Consider the following 20996-nt stretch of genomic DNA (forward strand, 5'->3'; position numbering starts at 1 on the left):
GAGGCTAGATAATTAAGTCATAGATTCAGATCAAATATTAGAGAAGTGGAAGGGACCTACTGGCTGATGGGAAGCCTGGTGATGAAGCTACAGAGGTGTGTACCAGAGGGACCCATGTGTCATGGAGACCACAGACACCTAACAAGGAGCCTTCCGAGGAGCCGTGAATAAAGGGGTTGAAGATGGTTGATGCTGCAGGGTCACGAAAGGGAATTGTCCTGACTTTGTTGTTTTGTGGAAAGCCTTAATTGCAGAGCCTCGTCTTGACATGCTCTGCTCTGGCGTCCCAGGAGTGCCAGGCTGGGCTTCCCTGGGAAGCCTTCATGAGAGGCCTTTCTGAGTTTGGTCTGACAGTAGTGCTGTACCACTGCGTTAGAGAAATCAAGGCTTCCCTTTTCTGTTGGGTGTTTGCAATCATGCTGGGGAAGAGGAAGGGACAATACACCTTTGCGATCAATCTGCTGTTCTCAGACAGACACATCATGGAAGAACACGCTGTCACTGCCACCTAGGACAACTGAAGCTCCAACAGAGCCCTCTTATCCGGTTAGTGATGGTTAAAAAATACTGACTCCAAGCGACAAACAAAACGAAAGGATAAAGGCTCTGGAGAACCCAGGAGGTGGGGGAGGCCCCCTCTCAGTGTTCTTTTCTTCTAGAGCTAATGAGACACCAAGGGGTGGCTCTGCCTTGAAGCCAGGCAGACGTGGGGCTGAGCATCTTTGTTCCTGCTTCTATCATTCTCTGCTTTTGTGGCTCCCAGGTCCCTTGGCTGTTCTGTGGGAAGGGACTGTGGTGGTCCCTATTGAAGGCAGCTGCCCTAAAAGAGAACTGTGGTCAGTGGTTAGCCCCATCAATATTCCAGACCACCTGGAGGATACTGGGCAGTGGACAAGATTTACAAGAGGTTGCTTCTTGGGGAGGGAGATTCATTCAAGAGACATTTATCAAATTCTTATTTTAACCTCTGCTAAGCTTGGGGAGAGGGCGGTGGTGGTTTTAGATATACTCAGAAAGAAAAAATTCAAAAACAATGAGCTGGACAGGAGAGCATAAATGCATCTCTCTCTCCCTTTCTGCTTGTGGTTATAATTATTGGGGAAAGGAAGCCCTGTCTAAGAATTTGATCTGGCTCAAAGAACAGGTGAACTACAATTTCATAGTTGTGTATTCTTTGTGAAGTTGAGAGGGAAGATTAGGGAAAGGTGTTTGCTGTTTCTAGAGGGCTGTTCTAGGATACAGCACCCCTGTTTTTATAGAGCTTGTAGCTCACTGGTGGAGATGCACATGCACAGTACGCGAACAACAAACTACAGACACACACACACACACTTAAAGTACTGATCATTTCAAGGGAGAAAAATGAAGTAGGGTAAAGGTTGGAGGATATTTTAGGTAAGGTGGCTAGAGGAGACTCTCTGAGGATGTGATATTTGAGAGAGTGAAGGAAGTGAGGGGTTTGGCCATGTGGAGTCTGGGCAGAGGCAACAGGAATTACGAAGGCCCTGAGGGATGAATGACTAGCACCTAGCTCGGTAAATACCATGAGTGAGGTAAACAGTGCAATGGTCAGGCGGTCACCTTGGCCAGGAGACCAAGGAGGAGTCCGTGGAGGTGGTGGCATGTAGACTAGCCTTGTAGGATTCACAGGATTTCCACAGGCTAGATTCTAAGCAACCCAAGGGAAGAATAGGGCCTGATATGTGCAGGGCCTTACACGAGAGAGATGTTCAAGAGTATTTATGGGATAACTGAACAGGTGGAGACGAGGAAGGCATGGCAGCCAGAGGGAATGTTGTGAATAAAGACGTAGAAATGGGAATGTGTGGGTCATATTCAGGGAATGGTAGAGTTTGGTTGGAATGCTGGTTGTGAAAAAGGCCTGATAATGTCACACCATGAAAAATGGTAGTTGAGGGCCTGTTAAAAGCAAATGCACTAAATTCTGAAGCTTGGACTTTATTTTGTAGGCAAGTAGGAATCATGGAGGGTTTTTGAATAGTGGACGTGCACACGCCCCAACACAGCATGCATTAAGAAGAGCGGGCTGGATGATTGGGAGAGAGAATGGAAGTGGAAAGCTGTTATATTTCCTCCAGTGACAACACGGATTTGAGCTTGCATTGTGTTTCTGGTACTACAAAGGTGAAACTGCACAAATCAAATTGCTAGGATTTTGTGAGTGATTAGATGTGGGAAGGGAAGAGAGAGGTGGAGTCAAGGATACTCGATGTCTCAAGTCTGATTGATGGGAAGATTGTGGTATTATTGATAGGGAAATAGAAGGAGAAATGATATTGGTTTAGTCAGTTTGGGTTGCTATAAAAAGATACCACAAATTGGTTGGCTTATAAACAACAGAAATTTATTTCTCACATTTCTGGAGGCTGGAAGTCCAAGATCAAGATGCCAGCATGGTCAGGATGTGGTGATAACCCTCTGCTAGGTTGCAGACTACCAGCTTCTCATTGTATCCTCACATGGTGGAAAGAGGGCAGGAACAAGAGCAGGGAGATCTTTGGGGCCCTTTTTATTTATTTATTAATTATTTTTTTTGGTGAGGAAGATGGGCCCTGAGCTAACATCTATTGCCAGTCCTCCTCTTTTTGCTTGAGGAAGATTGTCACTGAGCTAACATCTGTGCCAATCTTCCTCTGTTTTGTGTGTGGGATGTCACCCCAACATGGCTTGAGGAGTGGTGTGTAGGTCTGCACCCGGGATCCGAACCTGTGAACCCCAGGCCGCCAAAGTGGAGCACGTGAACTTAATCACTAGGCCACTGGGCCAGCCCCTTTAGGGTCCTTTGTATACGGGCACTAATCCCAATCATGAAGGCTCCACCCTCGTGACCTAATTACCTGCCAAGGCCCCGCCTCCTAATACCATCACATTAGGGGTTAGGGCTTCAACATATGAATTTTAGGGAGACAATGGTCAGTCCACAGCAGATAGGAATGATTTTGAGGTGGCAATAGTACATCCAGATCTTTGATGTTTAGCTAATTGCTAGGCAGGGAGGATGCCCAGAGAAAAAATTGGGACTGCAAAGGGAAGTTTGGAGTCTCTACATGGAGGAAATATGGGTATTTGGAGCTGATGAAGTAAGCGTTTTAGGAACTGAGAAGAGAAAAGAGACCAGGATAGAAATGTAGGGATGCTCACAGTTAGGGATTAGAAAGAAGGAGAACCTGGGAGAGAGTCAGAGTTGCAGCAGAAAGAGCAGAAGTGTCCACTGCCAGCGATGCCAAGGATTTGGAGTTTCAAAGGGGAGGTGGTCCATGGTGTCAGGTGCTGTAGCCTACAGTCATGCATTTTGGCAATTAGGAGTTGCAGCAGACTTTCGGGAGATGTATCAGTGGATTATTAGCTGTGTAGCTGGGACCTTACTCAAGGGGAACCAGCCTACCCTCATTCAAGGGGCTCTGGGTTGTTGAGCTAGTTCAAATCTAGGAAATGGTTGAGGGGCCGCAACTCTCATTGTCATGATTCAAGTCAGACTTCTCACCATCAGATCTGGTAGGTTGTATGTCTATTTCAGTTCTACAGGTACCAAGGTCAACTAGTCAAGGCCAAATATTTGATGGTTCAAACCATTCTGATTACTGCTTTGGCTCTCCTGCCCAATATGGTAACCTGGCCTCTGCGTTTAGGCCCCCACCACTCCAGGACCCTTATCCCCAGTGAATTCAGTAGTTTGATGGCAGCAGTTCCCGTCGTCATTCCTGGCTTGCAGAGAAGAGCCATGACAGAGCTCTTCAAGGAGGCCAGGCCTTTCCTAATTAGATCATTTCTCACAGCCTTGCTGAAAGGAGAGCTCAAACCCTCCTGGTAGCCACAGTTGGAGAGGGGTAGACCAAGTCTTATAGAATGAGTCCACTCCACAGCCTTGAACCTTCATAGCCTCTGGATATCTTTTAAAGTTTACTAAGGAAGTTCTGGCACTTCAGCTTCATTCCATATAGGCCACTTTTGTTTCTACATTTCAGGAAACGAATGACACAAACCGTCAGAGCTACTCCCAGGTGCTCAAGTTAGCACAGTGAATCCAGAATCTCTGCTTAGGGCACCCTATCAACGAATTTGATCTGATCCAGTAATGTCCTTCCATCCTGATCCAATACCTGTAGGATTCCTTCTTCAATGCTTTCCCCAGGATACTGTTAATAAAAGTTCACAAACTCTGTCAGTTCTTTTGGTGTATAAGGCACCTTTTCACGGGTCACACTTTGTCCGTTAGCTCCTGAGGCCTGTCAGGACTTGAGTCTGCTCCTAGGTCTAGAAGCAGTGAGAGGTGTATGGGTAGGTCCTGGGAGAGTCAGCAATTCACGATGGCCTCAGTGGAGACTATGTAGCTCCTCAGGCACAGAAAGAGCCCAGAAAGAGAAAACTCAGACAAGAAGGATGGGCTGCTTCCGCTGACAAATAAGGTTTGGCAGAAACTATCTCAAGTTTTCAGGACCCTAATCAATGCCCTCATCTTCTTTTCTTTTCTTTTTTATGTTACTTTTCCTTATTTATTTTCTCCTTCTAAAGACACTACAAGTACACTACCATTGTGTGTTTCTATGTGTGTGTCGGCAGGAAAGTGAGGGGTGAGATTCATGATGTAAAAAAAGGTTCCTCCAATTCAAAAAGTTTGAGAATCATAGTTCGAAGAGGGACTCATTTGATGGAGCAGTTTTTTGATTTTGTTTTAAAAAATTTTTTGTTTTGGTAAAATACACGTAACAATTTTAGTATAATTAAACGTAAGAGATTTTATGATTTTAACATAAGATCCTGTGAGGTTGTGAATTCGATTTGCTTTGTGATTCAGCACTCCTTAAGACTGGGCTTGGGTTTTGTTTGTTTGTTGTTGTTTTCAAAAATCTTGGCTAGAGGAGACCAGAGCTCCTTTATGGCAGTCCTGGAAGTTTTGTGGTCCTTTCCCCAGACTTCAAACAGGGAATTAGAGGCCCCGGATTTATCATTTTCTTTTGCTAAGTTCTCTAGTACTCTTAAAAGCAACCAACTCCATTGTACTCTCTATTGGCACCAAAATCTATTATGGGAGCAATTACTTGATCATGCAAAGCCTTGTCTTCAAGACACTTGATAACAGGTGTTACAGGTGAATATTTTGTGAATATTTTGCCATTGCATGCTACAGGCTACCAGTGTCCCCTTTGCCACTGGTGACAAAGCCATTGATGCCTTTAGGTCTAATCAGATCAGAGAACCAGTTCTACATAAACCAGTTCCAAGTCAAAGAGCCCATCTTTAAGGTTCTATGCCCCTGGAACCACTTCCAGTATCGTTATCTACACCAAATAGGGTTCGATCAGAGAAGCAGAAGCGCTGTGAGTGGCACGCATATGGGATTTCTTACAGTGGTTGGACTGTATGGAGACGTCTATGGAAGCCCGTTGCCTCTGTGTCTGGTGGGGGCCAGAAGTTGGGAAGAAAAACTGTATGCGAGCAGGAGGAATCAAGGACAAACTGGACCCTACATCTATCTCTCACCACCTCCAACTTTGTTGACACAGGTGACCTGCAGAAGCTGTGATCTCTTGCCATGGAGCTGCACATGCGGTTGGTACAGGACTCAGAGAAGCTAAAGGAGAAGATCCTGCAGGAGGAGGAGCTGTGGGCCCAACTGTACCCCATGTCAACACACTGAGCCAGCAGGTCCTGAGCCCTCCACCAAACTCCATCAGAGAGTAAGCCTACTGCTTCATGCCCACTCTACAAATCTCATGCAGATTTCTCTGAGTGGCCGGCCCTCTCCTGGAACCACACAGGTTAGGAAACTCTGGGACTTGTAGCTCAATGTGGCGATGTTGTCACATTACAAAATACCCACAGGAGAGAAGTTTATTAGGGTGGGAACTTTGCAATATGCTTAAGAGTGAGTGGGAGGTGAGGAATTAGACAGTGACTGTAGTCCTTGTGTTCACAGTGTGCAGACACAGAAGGGAGAGCTGGAGTGGGTGTTTCCCAAATTTGCCCAGTCACACAGATTCCTGTGCCTTGTCTCAGACCTGCTGGGTGAATACCTAGGGGAAAGTGCCTGGGAAGCTATATAATTAACAAGGGCCAGGTGACTTTTATGGCTGAGCAAATTTCGTAAACCTTGTTACAAAGAGGAGCATGGGTGAAAGGAAGGTTGTAAATTTTTCATCCACTAATTTATTGTATTTAGTAAGGTGAGAAGGTAGCACGGGTTTGTGAGCAGAATGGAAGAGGGTGAAAGCAGGACAGATGAAGGTGCAAGAGGGAAAAATTGTCGAATCCAGGTATTTGAGGAGGTAGGAGAGTTTAGCTTTGAAAAAGAGGAAAAACATCTCTTTTGATAAAGTGGAAGGAAAAACCAAAAGGAGGGAGATGTGTTGAACTGTTGAGGTGAAGAGGGAAGGAGTGACGGAGGTCCATGTGGGAGGGTGGTGGACCGGATTCAGACCAGAGGGATGAGACTGGAGTCACCGAGCGACTGACAAAGATGGAAGAGTGGGACTGAGTTTGCCTTCATGGACCCAGCCTGGGTCAGTTCTCACTGTCTGCAGTGGGCTCCAATTGGTTCACAAGTCTATGGACTATCCTGGATGTTGGGTCTTAGTACAATTTTAGGAGACATTTCCTAGCCTTAGCACATATTTTATTTTTCTAATAGAGATTTCACTAACTTCTCACACAAGTCTAATTTCTTTTCATATTCCACACCTTTTGGCATGTGCTAAACAAGAAAGAATAGACAATTGAGGACATCCTCACTCTACCATCTTGGTAGGGCTGGTGGAGTTCAACCAAGCTGGATTTTAGTATTTGGGTTTAGAAGGCTATTAAGCTTCTCTGGCTGTTTCTAGAGGCATGGCATTTAGTGGCCAGTGAGCATGGTAGTTAGGGATGTGGACCCTGGGGTCCGATCAGCTGGGTGCAAATCCCAGCTCTGATATTGCTGGCTGGGTTACCTCGGGTAAGCTTTCACTCCAAGCCTCTGTTTCCTCATCTGTAAGTGGGGTGGAATAGCACTTAAGCCAGAGGGGCGCTCCGAGAAGGGAAGGAGGCGTAAACTCATAGCACAGTGCCTGGCATGCAGCAGGTGTGCAACGATTATTAGCCATTGCTGCCAGATTATTTGATGGATGGTCAAGGGAAATTTGTGAAACAGCTGAGTCTGGATCTGGTTTTAAAACACATCCATTTGGGGTCTAGTAAGGAAGTTTCCTGGTAGATCTGGAATCTTGTAGTTTCCCTTCCAATACCCAGAATTCTCCTTGGGCAGGACTGTCTTTAATCATATAGGTGCTCCCTCTCCTGCTGTCTGGTTTTGCCTCGGTATATGTTCTATTGTTTCCCATCACACAGGGCAGAACTTGGAGCCAGTTAGCATAAGCATCTCCTGCCACCGGAAGCACGACCTAGGAGAGCGCCTCTCTTCCCTCGGCCCCTGTGAGCCAGGCCCTGCCTCCTCGCACAGCTCCCTCTCCCACTCCTGCCTGTTCAGGTCTGTTCCATGTTTAGAGTTTTCAAAAAATGGATCTGGGAGAACAGGCAAACGCAAGTGACCTTGGTTGGGCGTCCTGCGTCTGGAGTATACAGCGCCCTCTAGAGGACGAAGGCTGCGGCGGCCTCCCAGTTAACTGTTCATTCCTATGGCGCTTATCAACGTGTCATCATTCTCTGTGATGGGAAACAAAAGGGGGACCTGGCCAGATGGGTAGAAAGAAGATGAGGGGATAATTTATCTTAGCCTCCTTGTCTCCCAAAGCCAAGACTCTGTTCCTGGGCTCCTAGAAGGGAGAGGGGTTAGCGTGACAATTCCTGGCAGCTCATGTATATGGAACCGCATGGATATTCACACCACAACTCACCTGTGTGATGGAGATAACGGAATTTTATTAGTTTGGAATTAATTTGGAATTAATGATTTGTCTTCGTGATGAGTCTTCTTTTTCCTTTTTTTTCTGGGGGACAGGGAGGCTGTGAGGAATATGTTATGCATTGTAAGGCTGTCTACCCTCTGCTGAATTGAAGAAGAAAAACTTAGAAACCCAGCCTTGTATGAGTTCCCTTCTCCCAGAGGCCAGGGACATCCACATCTGTAGTGCTTTTGATTAGATCTGCTTTTTGCCCATGGCGGTTATCCATAAAAACACTCTTTTCCTATATATATCATTCGAGCCTCAATACATGGTACAGTTGCTTCTTTCTTTCCTTTTTTTTCAACAAAGCCAAACAGGGTGGTGTTTTTCCTTAGCAAAATCCCCCTCCTTTTTGGCTCTATGCCTGGCTCTTCCCAAGGTGCTTGGAAAGAAAGGAAAAAACTCAGAATCATTTCCTTTTGTTCTTGACTGATTCATGGGTGGAGGGAGAAAGGAGTGGGTTTCAGCTTGAAACATAGAATGATGTTCAAACAGTTTTAAAAAATGGCCTTCATTAATCCTCATTGTGTGGCACTCCCCCTTGAATTGCAGGCTTTTTGAGTTTTTTCCTTTTTCTTGTTTATCCATCTTTGAATGCCCAGCATCTAGCACAGTTCCTGGCACATAGTGGGTGTCTGGTGAGTGTAGAATGTTGAGATGCTAGGTCCCATTGTAGGCCATAGGGGCAATCCCTTGTAAGCTAAGTACTTATTAATATATACATAGATGAAACACAACATTTGTGACTACACTTCTCTACCACAAAAGCTTTGTTCGTGGTGTGCTGTGGCGTAAATCAGTCTTAACTTTGCACAACCCTAAACAAGAGTTATGTAGGAGCAGGAAAATCAAACCTGTGCTTTCTTAATTATAGCATTGGTTGGAAAGCAATTATTGACCTGTAACATCTCGTTATTTGTCTTTCTGTCTATCCATATATCCATGTGTCTGATGAAGTCAAGAGGTCAGATAAGAACAGAGGCAGAAATATGGTCTTTCTAATGTAACTGATAAGAATCTGAACTGGCGTGAATCTCTGTGACTGGGGTCCATTCCCAGCAGCAGATAGAACCAAACCCCCAGCCCCAGGAGGAAGACCCTTCAGCAAGATGGCTTTGCTAATATCATTATGTGCAAAAAGGGATACGCTTTTACAAGTGTATTTTACGAAGCTGAAAATAAAAGGCAAAAAAAAAAAAAAAAAAAGGCTGGGAAAAACGAGTACTGTCTTACACGTTTCTTAAAAGGAAAATTCATTCTGTTCTCCCTACCAGTGCGGACTTGCTGCCTTAGAGGAAAAGCCCGTTAAAAGAACGTATTTGTGTGTGGAACAAGGTCATGCACTTATTGGCTTTCTGCTGCACGGCATCAATATCCCAGACAAGGAGAATCCGTTTGCTTTCACCATAGCCTTGTACCGCGCACAAGGGCTGCAGCAAAATATATATTCTCCAATGCTGCCAGCACCAAAGCACAGAGGAACCCAGAGGCAGGGACTTCAAAATGAGGGGAGAATAGCTGAGTGTTTGTTGTAAGAAATAAATATGTTACCTGGAAACATCATTACACTCTGAGTAGTCTGGTGTGTTGGTGTGGAGGGATGGGGAGGGGTTGTGATGCCCAAGTCTCTCCGAAGCTATTTCATAGACAGATGACTTCCCAAATATTTCTCTAATTCTCCCTTGTCTTCTGCACCACTCTCCCCAACCGCTGTAGCCTGACTAATATTATTAATCGCCTTCATGCTGCTCTTACGACTCCTCTTACTAATACGGTAACACTTCATTTATCCAGCATCATCAGGGATGGGCTGTTCCACATAACTACATTTTCCAGCTGACTAAACTCCGCTTCTCTGAGCACCCAAATTTAGTCTGTTTTCATCAGTTTGAATAGCAGTCTTTCTAAAATGTTTTCATCACCTGTTTTCTCGAATAGCTTCCATGAACATGATCTAAGCTTGTCCTAGTGATTTGGGGGCATTTTTATGTATACTGGTTACACTGTGCTATAAAATAGGGCTCCCTCTGAGGCCACCATGCTCCCTAGGACTACTTGGCTATGCTGGATGCCTCTGGACTGCTGCTCATTCTGAATTAGTGCAATTACTTTACTTTTCTCGACATAGCTTCCTTATCTGCAAAAGAGAGATAACTGTGTCTACCTTGTTGGGCTGATGTGAGAATTAAGTGAAATAATGTATGTGGATCTTAGCGCGGTGCGTGGCACATGGAATGTGTTCAAGAAATGTTAGCCATTCTTACTTTAAGTGAGGAATTACTGTAGTCATAGCCGCCAGCACAATACTGCAATGAAGATGAAATTGGCACGGGTGCATTGAAGACTTTGAAGACTTTTAGAAATACTCACTCCGACACAGTTTAATGAAGTTTACTCATTTCCTGGTAGTGCCATCCTGGCTGATCAGGGTAAGGTATAAATCCATGGAAGCATGGGAGTAAGACAGCCTCTTTTCCCTCCAGAACCTTGCCTCAAACCCTTGTCCGTTGTCTTTTGTCACTTCAAGCTGATGCTCCTCAGGAAATCCTCCTTCCTTTATTTGACCCGACTTGCATTTGACCCAATCTGCATTAGCGTCCCCTCAGTCCCATGCACTCAGTTTGTTCTGTGGCCATTCCATTTGTAAATAGGTTGCTTTGTCAGGTGTTCTTGGAGGCGAACGTGGGCTCAGATCTATAGGCTTAATCGAGTCAAGGCATCTAAAAGCCCATCCAGCATCTTTCTGGACATACTGGTCTGGGATGCATATGATGGGAAAGAAGAGGACAGTTCTGCAAATTACCTATATGGGAGGGAAAGGCAGAGTCTAACACACACAAGGGGCTCCACGGCAGTGGAAGTCGAGTGGGCGCCATGGCTCCATGGAACCAGCCATCTCCATCAACGTTTGGAGACTATCCTCGGAACGAGGTGGTTGGTGGCACGGAGGGTGAGTTGGTGGACAGGGCCTTGGCGGGGCTGCACCTCCACTGAGTAGGTACCATGGTAGGCTGTTCTTGGGTACCACCCATCTCTGCGCTCCTGGAGGAGATCATCTTGGGTGTTTCTCAGCCCTGCACTCATCTGCCATGTGCCTCCTTGGCCCTCGTAGAGCTGCATCCTTTCACTTAAGGCCACTCCTAGCTCCTGAGCCATTTCTCCGAACTGACTATTTAGCCTGACGCACAATTGGTGGTTAAAACGGACTCTATCCAGAAGTGAAGCTCAGTTTCTTAACTTCCAACTAGAAGCTGCATTTAGTCATCCCTGGAGCCTCTTTACATTCCATTGGCTCTGCCAACAGCCGGGAGCAGAGGTCTGGCGTTGTTTCCAGCATGCCCCCCTGGGCTCCTCCCACTAACTGCCCTTTCTGTGCTGAGAGATGTCCTTGTTCTGCAGAGCAGAGGTGATGGCACACAGCAGCCCAGTGCATGAGTTCTCCCGCAGGATTCCTCTTCACGTCTCTCAGGGAGGCGGCCTTCCTGGGGTCATATCACTCCCGCTCTGCAATAGGAAAATAACCGCAAGAATAACAATTTTAACTAACAATAAGAAAAGGGCTTTCTTTCACATGCTATTTTACATAATAAATGTGTTTCTGAAAAGTATATAATTGCAATGGTGTAAATAAAATCGTGTTTAAAGGGAGCTAGGCCAGTTGTTCAGATGGCTGCCTACCTGGAAGTCTTGATGCTCTTCCAAAAAAAAAACTCGCGATAGGGAGACATATCCTGCAATAGCATGTGAGCCAGGGACAACTTTCCCAGCAGGAGGTATGACTATGCCGCATAAGTACAATATAAAATCATAAGCATAAAATCCTCGAAAAAGATCAGGCTGTCAAATGTGACACGATTGGTTCTTTCTGAGTATTTTCTTTAATAATTTTTAGTACGTAGTTATTTGCTTTGTCGTCAACTCTCCCTCAAGAGCAGGTTATTGGTACAAGCACCCGACATCTAAGAGAAATATCTGAGAGACAGAATTAAAATGGTTAAAATTATATTGACCTGTCTAAGTGTTTTTCTATGCATTGGGAATTCTGCCATTAATTTTTTGTTTTTTCAGTTTTAGTGGCCAAACAGTTTTGTTCAATTTATGGGCAGTGCTGTGTGGCACGTTGTTTTGGAAATTTCTCACTGCCGAGAATCTTTTTGTAGACTGAAAATTAATTTTGTAATGCAAATCATAACCTCTGGTTTTTTCAGTTTTGTAAGTTTGAACATGTGTTTGTGTGTGTGTGTGTGTGTGTGTGTGTGTATGCTTCTCCCTTAATTCATAACATTGGAGAGATAGTTACTTATAAAGTAACCCCCAACCTCTGGGTATAGTTCAATTTATTAGTTACACGGTAGAATACCAGTTGAAGAGACATCATATAATGCAGTACAGTGTGTGTCCCAAAAAGCTACTAACTACCCAGATTAGCAACTTCTGGGGTGTTTTATGAAAAAAGCAGATTCTTAGAGCATACCTCAGGACTGCTGAGTCAGAATGTTTGGGGTAGGGCCAGAATCTGCATTTTAAGCAACATTTCATGGAATTCGTACACGTATCGGCCTTGGAGAACTACTGGGATGGCGTCTGAGAGGGCAGCCTCTGAGGTCAAACTCCGCCTCTGCCACTGATTTGGCCTGTGGCCGGTTACTCAAGCCTTGGTTTCCACTCTGTAAAATCAAGAATGTAGGCATATCTACCTCCCAGGATTGCTGTGGGGATGAACTGACATCACGTATGAAAATCACGTACGCAGAGTGTTTGGCTCAAAACAAGGGCTTAATAAATGGTAGATGTTACTTATGGCCTAGACTATCATTCTTAATGATTTGACTAAGACATCTTTCACTTACGCAAACATTTTGGGGCTCACATGTAACTTGCACTACTTAGCGCACCATGTACACTATAAATATGTATACTGTTAGCTGCGTATATAGTGGTCCAGGCTACGGTAAGACGGACCTTCGAGGAACAATTCAATTGGGATGTTCTGCATTGGTCCATAGTGGCTGAGTAGGTACAAATGGGTTCATGAGAATAGGGTTCTTTTTTAAAAATTATTTTATTGAGGTGATATTCGCTTACAACATTGTGTAAATTTCAGCTGTACATTATTGTATGTCAGTTTCTGTATAGTCTGCATCGTGTTCACCACCAACAGTCTAGTTTTTATCTGTCACTGTACACATGTGCCCCTTTACCTGTTTTGCCCTCCCCCACCCCCTTCCCCTCTAGTAACCACCAATCTGTTCACCTTATCTTTGTGTTTGTTTGTTTGTTTATCTTCCACATATGAGTGAAATCATGCAGTATTTGTCTTTTTCTGTCTGACTTATTTCGCTCAACATAATACCCTCAGGGTTCTTCTATGTTGTTGCAAATGGCATAATTTTTTTTTTAATGGCTGAGTAGTATTCCGTTGTGTGTATGTGTATATATATATATACACCACATCTTCTTTATCCATTCATCCATTGATGGGCATTTGGGTTGCTTCTGCATCTTGGTTATTGTGAATAATTCTGTGATGAACATAGGGGTGCATATATCTTTTTGAGTTCTTGCTTCACATTCTTTGGATAAATACCCAGAAGTGGAATAGCTGGATCAAATGGCATTACTCTTTTAAATTTTTTGAGAAATCCCCATATTGTTTTCCATAGTGGCCGCACCAGTTTACATTCCCAGCAGCAATGTATGAGGGTCCCTTTTTCTCCACATCCTTTCCAACACTTATTATTTCTTGTCTTGTTAATTATAGCCAGAAAATATGGTTCTTGGTGTGTCTCTGATGACCAGATCTAGATGTTGGGTTGAGCCCCCACAGTGGGGGGCCCTACTTGGCAAAGGATTGCAGTGGGCTTGTTCTTGTGGTGTTTGGTTCTGTAAACAGAAAGTGTCAATGATAGGTAGCCTCAAAGGGAGAGGAGAGTGAAATATTGTGAGTAAGTAGCTGGCAGGTAAGGGTGGTAGATGTTGATAATGTCCCTCCCTCCCTCTCCGCCCTTTCTTCTTACCAAATCTCTACATCCCCTCTCTCTAATAAAAATAAGACACAATTTTTACAGAAAGGGATAAACTCTTCCCCCTTTAAAATATTCCTGAGGTGCTTTTCTTAGATATTCATTGCTTTAATCTTTACATGGATCATGTATTCCCTGGCATTTTTAAAAGGGAAATTTGCCCTTGATTCTAAATATTCCGTTCATGTTCAAGAACGGGCTAAACATTTGCCACAGTTACCACCTCTTCTTGCTTGATGTGATTTTTACATTGACTTCCCCTCAAAACCACGTCATTTTCTGCCACTTCTCGTAAGGCAGTCAAGCTGGTAATTATATTTTGATACTATTTACCAACCACCAGATAGATGCCCTGACAAATGATTACCGAAAATAGAAACCAAGAATAGGAAGTCACTGTCTTTCACTCTCAGGCTCTTTAGACCAGTGGCCTCCAAACGTTTTTTTGATTCTGTGCCTCTATTAGAAAGAATGTGTGAGCACACGATGTTCACATATGTGATATTCAGACATATGTACACACACACTTATACATAATTATCTTGTGCATGTCGTGAAACAAACACAAAAATGCAAACTAAAGGGAGGAGAAATATGAAATAAACAACATTTTAAGCATAAATTTATTTTATCTTATTTTAATGGTTGTGATGGTTAATTTTATGTGTGAACTTGACAAAAACATGGAGTGCCCAGTTATCTTGTTAAACGTTATTTTAGGTGTGTCTGTTTCTGGATGAGATTAACATTCGAAGTGGGTGGGGGAAAAGAGAGACGTTGGTAAAAGGGCACAAACTTTCAGTTATAAGATGAACAAGGTCTGAGAATATAATTTATAACATGGTGACTACCGTTGATAATGTTGTACTGTGTAATTGAAACTTGCTGAGAGTAGAATTTAAATGTTTTCACCAAAAAAAGGAGAAAGAAAGGTAAATATGTGAGATGATGTGTGTGTTAATGAACTCGGTGGAGAGGATCCATTTCCTTTCACATTATATATTGTATAATCCTTTCACAATAATCAAATCATGTTGTACACTTTAAATATCTTACAATTTTATTTGTCAATTCTGGTTCAAAGCTGAAAAAACAAAAACCAGAAACATTTGAATTGGTAGACTGAGTAAAGGGAATTGCCCTCCCCAGTGTGGGTGGGCCTCATCAAAATAGTCGGCAGCCTGACTAGAACCAAAGGTGGAATAAGGGAGAGTTTGCTGTCCCTGCCTGACCAATTGGGCTGTGACGTTGGTCTTCTCCTGCCCTCAGACTGGAATTTATCCATTGACTCTTCAAGCTCTCAGGCCTTTAGACTTGAACTGGTGCTTAGATCACTGGCTTTCCTGGGTCTCCCGCTTGTAGATGGCAGATCTGGGAACTTCACAGCCCCCATAATCACGTGAGCAAATTCCTTAATGCTTCTGTTTCTCTGGAGAACCCAAACTGATAGAATGGTATAAGTCGTTTTTGCTGTCATTAAAATATCTCAAAACACAAAAAAATCGTTGGTGTAAAGTTCATTGGCCTTTGAGGAGTCTCTTTTGCACCTGGACCTGATATAAACGAGGAGATTGCAGATTTTGAGCTGAGGATGTGATAAGATGAGGCTTTGGGGGCACTTGAGAGGGAGCAAGTAGCGTATTTTGCAGGTAGGAGGGATGTAAATCACTAGGGGTCAGAGGGTGGACTATGGTAGCCAGCCTCCATGGTGGCACCCAGTGACCCTGGCCTCCTGGTATTCAAACTTGTTCAGTCCCCTCCCACAGTACATCAGCGTTGGTTTATGTGACCAACAGAGTATGATGGAGGTGATGGTGTGTGACTTTTGAGGCTAGGCCATAAAGGATTCTGCCACTTTTGCTTTGCTCTCTAGGATCACTCACTCTGGGGGCAGCCAAGTGCCATGTTGGGAGGAAACTCAAACAGCCTAATAGAGAGGTCCACATGGTGAGGAAATGAGCCCTCTTTCCAAGAGCCAGCACGAACTTGCCAGCCAAGTGTGAGCCATCCAGGAAGCAGCTCCTCCAGCCCTGGCCAAACCTTCAGATGACTGTAGCCCCAGCAACATCTTGACTACAACCTCGTGTGACACCCTAAGCCAGAGTCACCGAGATAAACTGACCAATAGAAACTGTGTGAATTGATGAATGTTTGTCATTGTTCTACATTCCCAAGTTTTGGAGTGATTTGTTACACAGCAATAGGTAACTAATACAGATTTGAATGTTTTTGTGGATTGTTCTTCAGATATGATTAACTTTTCATTGTTTTTGTCTTATATGTGACTAACAAATGTTCATACTAGGAGTTGGAGGATTGTTGGTTCTGCCATTTTGGTGTTATTCATTTGTGCTTGTGTTATGGGAATGGTCTTCAATCCAAGGTTTCTTTGTAGGAATCGTTTAAGCCACTTGCCCCTATTGTGAATGTTGCATAGAAACTGTAATGTCCCACAATACTGCTGTCAACACTGCTGTGTTTTGGGACCCTCATTCTTTCCTCACAGTTCCTTCCATACCGTATGTGGCCTCTTATGCTGTGACGTAGGATAAAATGAGGGCACCAATGTCAACTTGTATATTAAATATTAATAGATTCATTTCTTTCTGGCTTTTTTTTGGTGATAAAAAATGTAAACAAAAGTCCTGGTACTTTTTTCCATGCTGCAAGGCTCATCTTGGATTCAATCCACTTTGGAGACCCTTGTTTTATAATGGAGATTGGCAAAGTACTGCCTGTTTTTTATAAATGCAGTGTTATTAGAACACGGCCACACTCATTTGTTCACATATTATCTTTGGCCGCTTTTGTGCTACAATGGCAGTGTTGAGCAGTTGCAACAGAGACGGTATGAATTTCAAAGCTTGAACTATTTACTATCTGGCCCCTTACAGAAAAAGGTTGCCACCTCTGCTTTAGAAAATGGATAGAGCTTGAGGGGTCCCAGGTGTCTAGGATACAGGATGCTCTCAATTCATTTACTCACTCAGACAGGGGCAACATGAAGGATGAAAGTCACCCGTGGACTTCTGAGAGAATATATTTCTGTGTCTGCCCCTGGCAGTGTAATTCTGGCTGAGGCTCAGGGCCTGGCTTTGATTCACCCAAACAGACTGTATCCTAGAACTCAGTTACAACTTGATCTTTAAGGGAACAACAGCGGTCTGGCAATGCAAGTAACTGGGTGTATCTGAGCCGTGGCATCTTATCTGCTGTGTTTGATTGGAAGCATTTAGCCTTTCTTTCTACCCATATGTATCTCAAATGATAATCCAAAGGCTTCTGCTCCTTTCTTGTCTTAGTGCCTTAGTCCTTGATTCTTCTAGTCCTTAGATCTCTCTTCTCCCAGGTCTTGGCTTGGTTGGCGCCTTCTGATCCAAGCTCAGCTTAAAAGCCACCTCTTTAGAGAGGCCTTTTCTGAACACCCAATCGAAGGTGGCCCTACTGACATCCCCCATTACTCTGTTATTGTTCTGAGCTAATTTTTTCATTATACTTATCAAACATCTGAAGTGATATTTATGCTTATTTATTGTCTTCTAGACAACAAACTGTGAGAATGCAAGAACCGGAAGAGAAAGGACCTTGTCTGTCTTATTTCTTAATTTTGTCTCCAGGGTTTAGAACAGTGCCTGACCCAAAGTTTGACTATTTGAGAATGGACAGGAGAGATGCTCGATATTGTTTTGTTTCTGGCTATAGAATGAGTGTTGCCTCATGGCTCATAGATCACGCAGTTGGCTGGTTAAAGGTTCAGGTCCTGATAAAACATGTTGCTCTGGATTCAGTAGCAGTGTCCATTAGAGCAGAGTTTAATCCATCCAATGATTTTTTAGAAAATCATACTGGCAGTGTGTTTGTTTATTTCTAGAATTCCTATTCCGTTTTTGTTGTATTGCTGCCTCTTCCTTTCCCCTCCCCCAACCTCCTTACTTTTCTCTTCCTTCGTTATGGTTTATAGACAATCTTTTATATCGTTGGTAGGAATATTTGCTTTGCATTCTCTCAGATTATTCTATTGTCTATGTCTCTTGGAGAACAATTTTTTCCACTTGCTGCCTCTGCTCGCTATTCCATGGTGACACGTTTCCCTGTGTTTGTCACCTTTGAGTGTGAGCTCATCTTCGACAGGGATTGTTCTCTGGGGTGACACAGGGTCCTGATCGTGCTCTCATCCATAGTCGTGTTTTCCACTGCGCTGCTGGGGCCTAAAGGGTTTCAGTGGTTCTGTACCAGTTTTTTTTTTTTTCCAATTTTTAATTGTGGTAAGATACACATAACATAAATTTTACCAATCTAACCATTTTTAAGTGTACAGCTCAGTAGTGTTGAGTATATTCATACTGTTGTCCTGCCAATCTCTGGGACTTTTTCATCTTGCAAAACTGAAACTCTATGCCTGTTAAACAGTGTCTCCCCTTTCCCCTCCCCCAGCCCCTGGCAACCACCATTCTGCTTTCTGTTTCTGTGGGCGTCACTACTCTAGATAGCTCATATAAGTGGAATCATGCAGTATTTGTCTTTTCGTGATTGGCTTATTTCACTTAGCATAACGTCCTCCAGGTTCACCCCTATTGTAACATGTGTCAGAGTTTCCTTCCTTCTTCAGGCTGAATAACATTCCTTGTGTGAATATATACCACATTTTGTTTATCCCTTCACCCATTGATGGACATTTGGGTTGCTTCCGCGTTTTGGCTATTTTCAATAATGCTGCCATGAACCTGCGTGCACAAATACCTCTTTGAGACCCTCTTGTCAATGCTTTAGGGTAAATACCAAGCAATGGAATTGCTGTACCAGTGTTTGTGTTAATATCTTGGTTGGGATTCTCTCACCACGAAGATAGTGCAGATTTGTACAGAAGGCACCCTGGTTCCAACTTCCTCTGGGTAACTTTTTCTACTGATTGCTCTAAGTTGATGGCAATCTTCCTTGGTGAATCCCTAAACCAATGCACTGACTTTCTAAACTCAGTGTCACAGTCCAGGGGAAGCTTCACGGCTCCCAGTTTTATACAGGAGCTTAGTTTCGGCTCCTATCTTGCGCAGGTCTAAGGTTTTGTCTCCCGTCCCTGTGCAGGCATAAAAACTCAAGTCCCCAGCCTAGTGGCTGTATCTGTTTACAATACCCCTGTCATCTCTTTGACGTCACTCACACTCACTCCTTTTTCTTTGAGTTGTTCTTCACTTCTGACATCTGGGGATTTCCTTTCCTTGCTTTTGCATTTGGCTATGCAATAAAAAAATAGTTTATCTGGCATTTCCATGTGTTTGGAGTGTGCGTGTGTGTGTCCTTTCAGGTTTGCTTGGCCTGTGTTGCCAATAGATACTTATTCATTCAATATTTTTTGAGCATTTATGGCTTGCACAATGATAAGCCTAAAATGATTAAATAGTAAATCTTCTGAACTCCTGCACCTAGGGAAGACATTTAATCATAATACACAAAATGGCAAGATATAGATGTTGCTGTCCATTCAGGACAGTGGAATCCATTTTTAGGTTGGACCCCAAATGGAAAGGTTCTCTTCCTGCCAAACCTGCAGAATCAGCTCCTCCTCAGGCTGCACTGTTGTGGAAAAGCCAGGGGCAGAGCCCAGAGATGGTGGACCAGAAGTCTGAGCACTGAGGGCCCAGAACAGGCCTGGAGGACCACAAACTGGATGGAAGGGAAGCCGTCCTGTATCAATAAGTAGTAACAGGCAGGCATTTTGATGATATGTATTGAGGGATAGCCCAGGCTGTGCAGAGCTGGCATTGTTAGTCAGTATTTAAATATACCTCTAGCCAGCACATCTGCAAAGACCAAGAATGTTCTGTAAATAGGAATAAGGACAATGAGACAAGGAAGAGCCTATCCCTGAACAACTCGACATGGGAAAGGAACTAGAGGATTAGCAGGATTTGGAAAATGCAAGGAAAAGGGAAATGTGGACCAGGCCAGGAGAGACCTTCTTATTATTGTCATTGTTATTGTTATTATTAACATTACCTATATTGGTTAAAGGTTTTCAACAATCCCTTATTGAGGAGTGATCAGAAGTTTATATGGAGCACCATTAGAAGTGTTTCTAGTTTGCTGTATATAATGTCACCTAAATTAACTGAAGAGTCAAATATACATGATACTCATTTTTTATTTTCACTTTATTCATCCACAATTTATGTTTTTGTGCAGTTTATAAAGTTCTCAATTAAAGAGCACTTTTAGGTACTGTGGTAGGTAGGTATGTAAACTAAGAGAGTCTTCCCCAACTTAGTAGGCTAAGTTCTTATTTTATTTAATTAGTTAATTTTTTTTGAGGAAGATTAGCCCTGAGCTAACACCCACTACCAATCCTCCTCTTTTTGTTTTTTTTTAGGAAGATTAGTCCTGAGCTAACATCTGCTGCCAATCCTCCTCTTTTTGCTGAGGAAGACTGGCCCTGAGCTAACATCTGTGCCCAGCTTCCTCCACTTTATATGTGGGACACCTACCACAGCATAGCCTGCCAAGCGGTGCCACGTCCGCACCCGGGATCTGAACTGGTGGACCCTGGGCCACCAAAGCAGGACGTGCGCACTTAACTGCTGCACCATTGGGCAGTCCCCCCAATCCTCCTCTTTTTCTGAGGAAGATTGGCCCTGAGTTAACATCTGTACCCATCTTCCTCTACTTTATATGTGGGACTGCTGCCAAAGCATGGCTTGATGAGCCGTGCATAGGTCCGTACCCAGAATCTGAACCAGTGAACACCAGGCCGCTGAAGCAGAATATACAAACTTAACCTGTGGAACTGGGCTGGCCCCAGTAGGCTAAGTTCTGATGCTCAGAGTGCACAAAACCTGGAAAGAAAGGATTCCATAGACCATTGTTCAACAAGCGTGCTTCTGTCTAATTACTAATAATTAGTATATATAATAATAATTCACCCAGCAACCCAGTGAGTTGGTATCATCATTATCCCATTTTTCTCAGATAAAGAAACTGAAGCTTAGAGAGATTAAGAGATTTACCTAAGATCATACCAGTAAATGGAGGAGAGGAATTGGTCACAGAAGAATAAGTAGGATTTTTTTTCTAAGAGCTT

The 20996-nt window shown here is 43.6% G+C and overlaps 1 long non-coding RNA gene across 3 annotated transcripts in view; it reads left to right on the plus strand.

Moving 5' to 3' along the window:
• The window catches only part of LOC111771391 (uncharacterized), a 99874-nt gene that overhangs the window by 19649 nt on the left and 59229 nt on the right, over window positions 1-20996 (plus strand). For 2 of the 3 annotated variants that reach the window (XR_002805198.2, XR_002805197.2), the window contains 2 exons: window positions 5526-5780; window positions 7345-9107. This is a non-coding gene — a long non-coding RNA (uncharacterized lncRNA). Of the gene's footprint in view, window positions 1-5525; window positions 5781-7344; window positions 9108-20996 lie in introns of those variants that run through there. The other variant, XR_002805199.2, reaches the window with a different exon arrangement.

This window comes from Equus caballus, chromosome 31, assembly GCF_041296265.1.
Source record: "Equus caballus isolate H_3958 breed thoroughbred chromosome 31, TB-T2T, whole genome shotgun sequence".
NCBI classification, from domain to species: domain Eukaryota; kingdom Metazoa; phylum Chordata; class Mammalia; order Perissodactyla; family Equidae; genus Equus; species Equus caballus.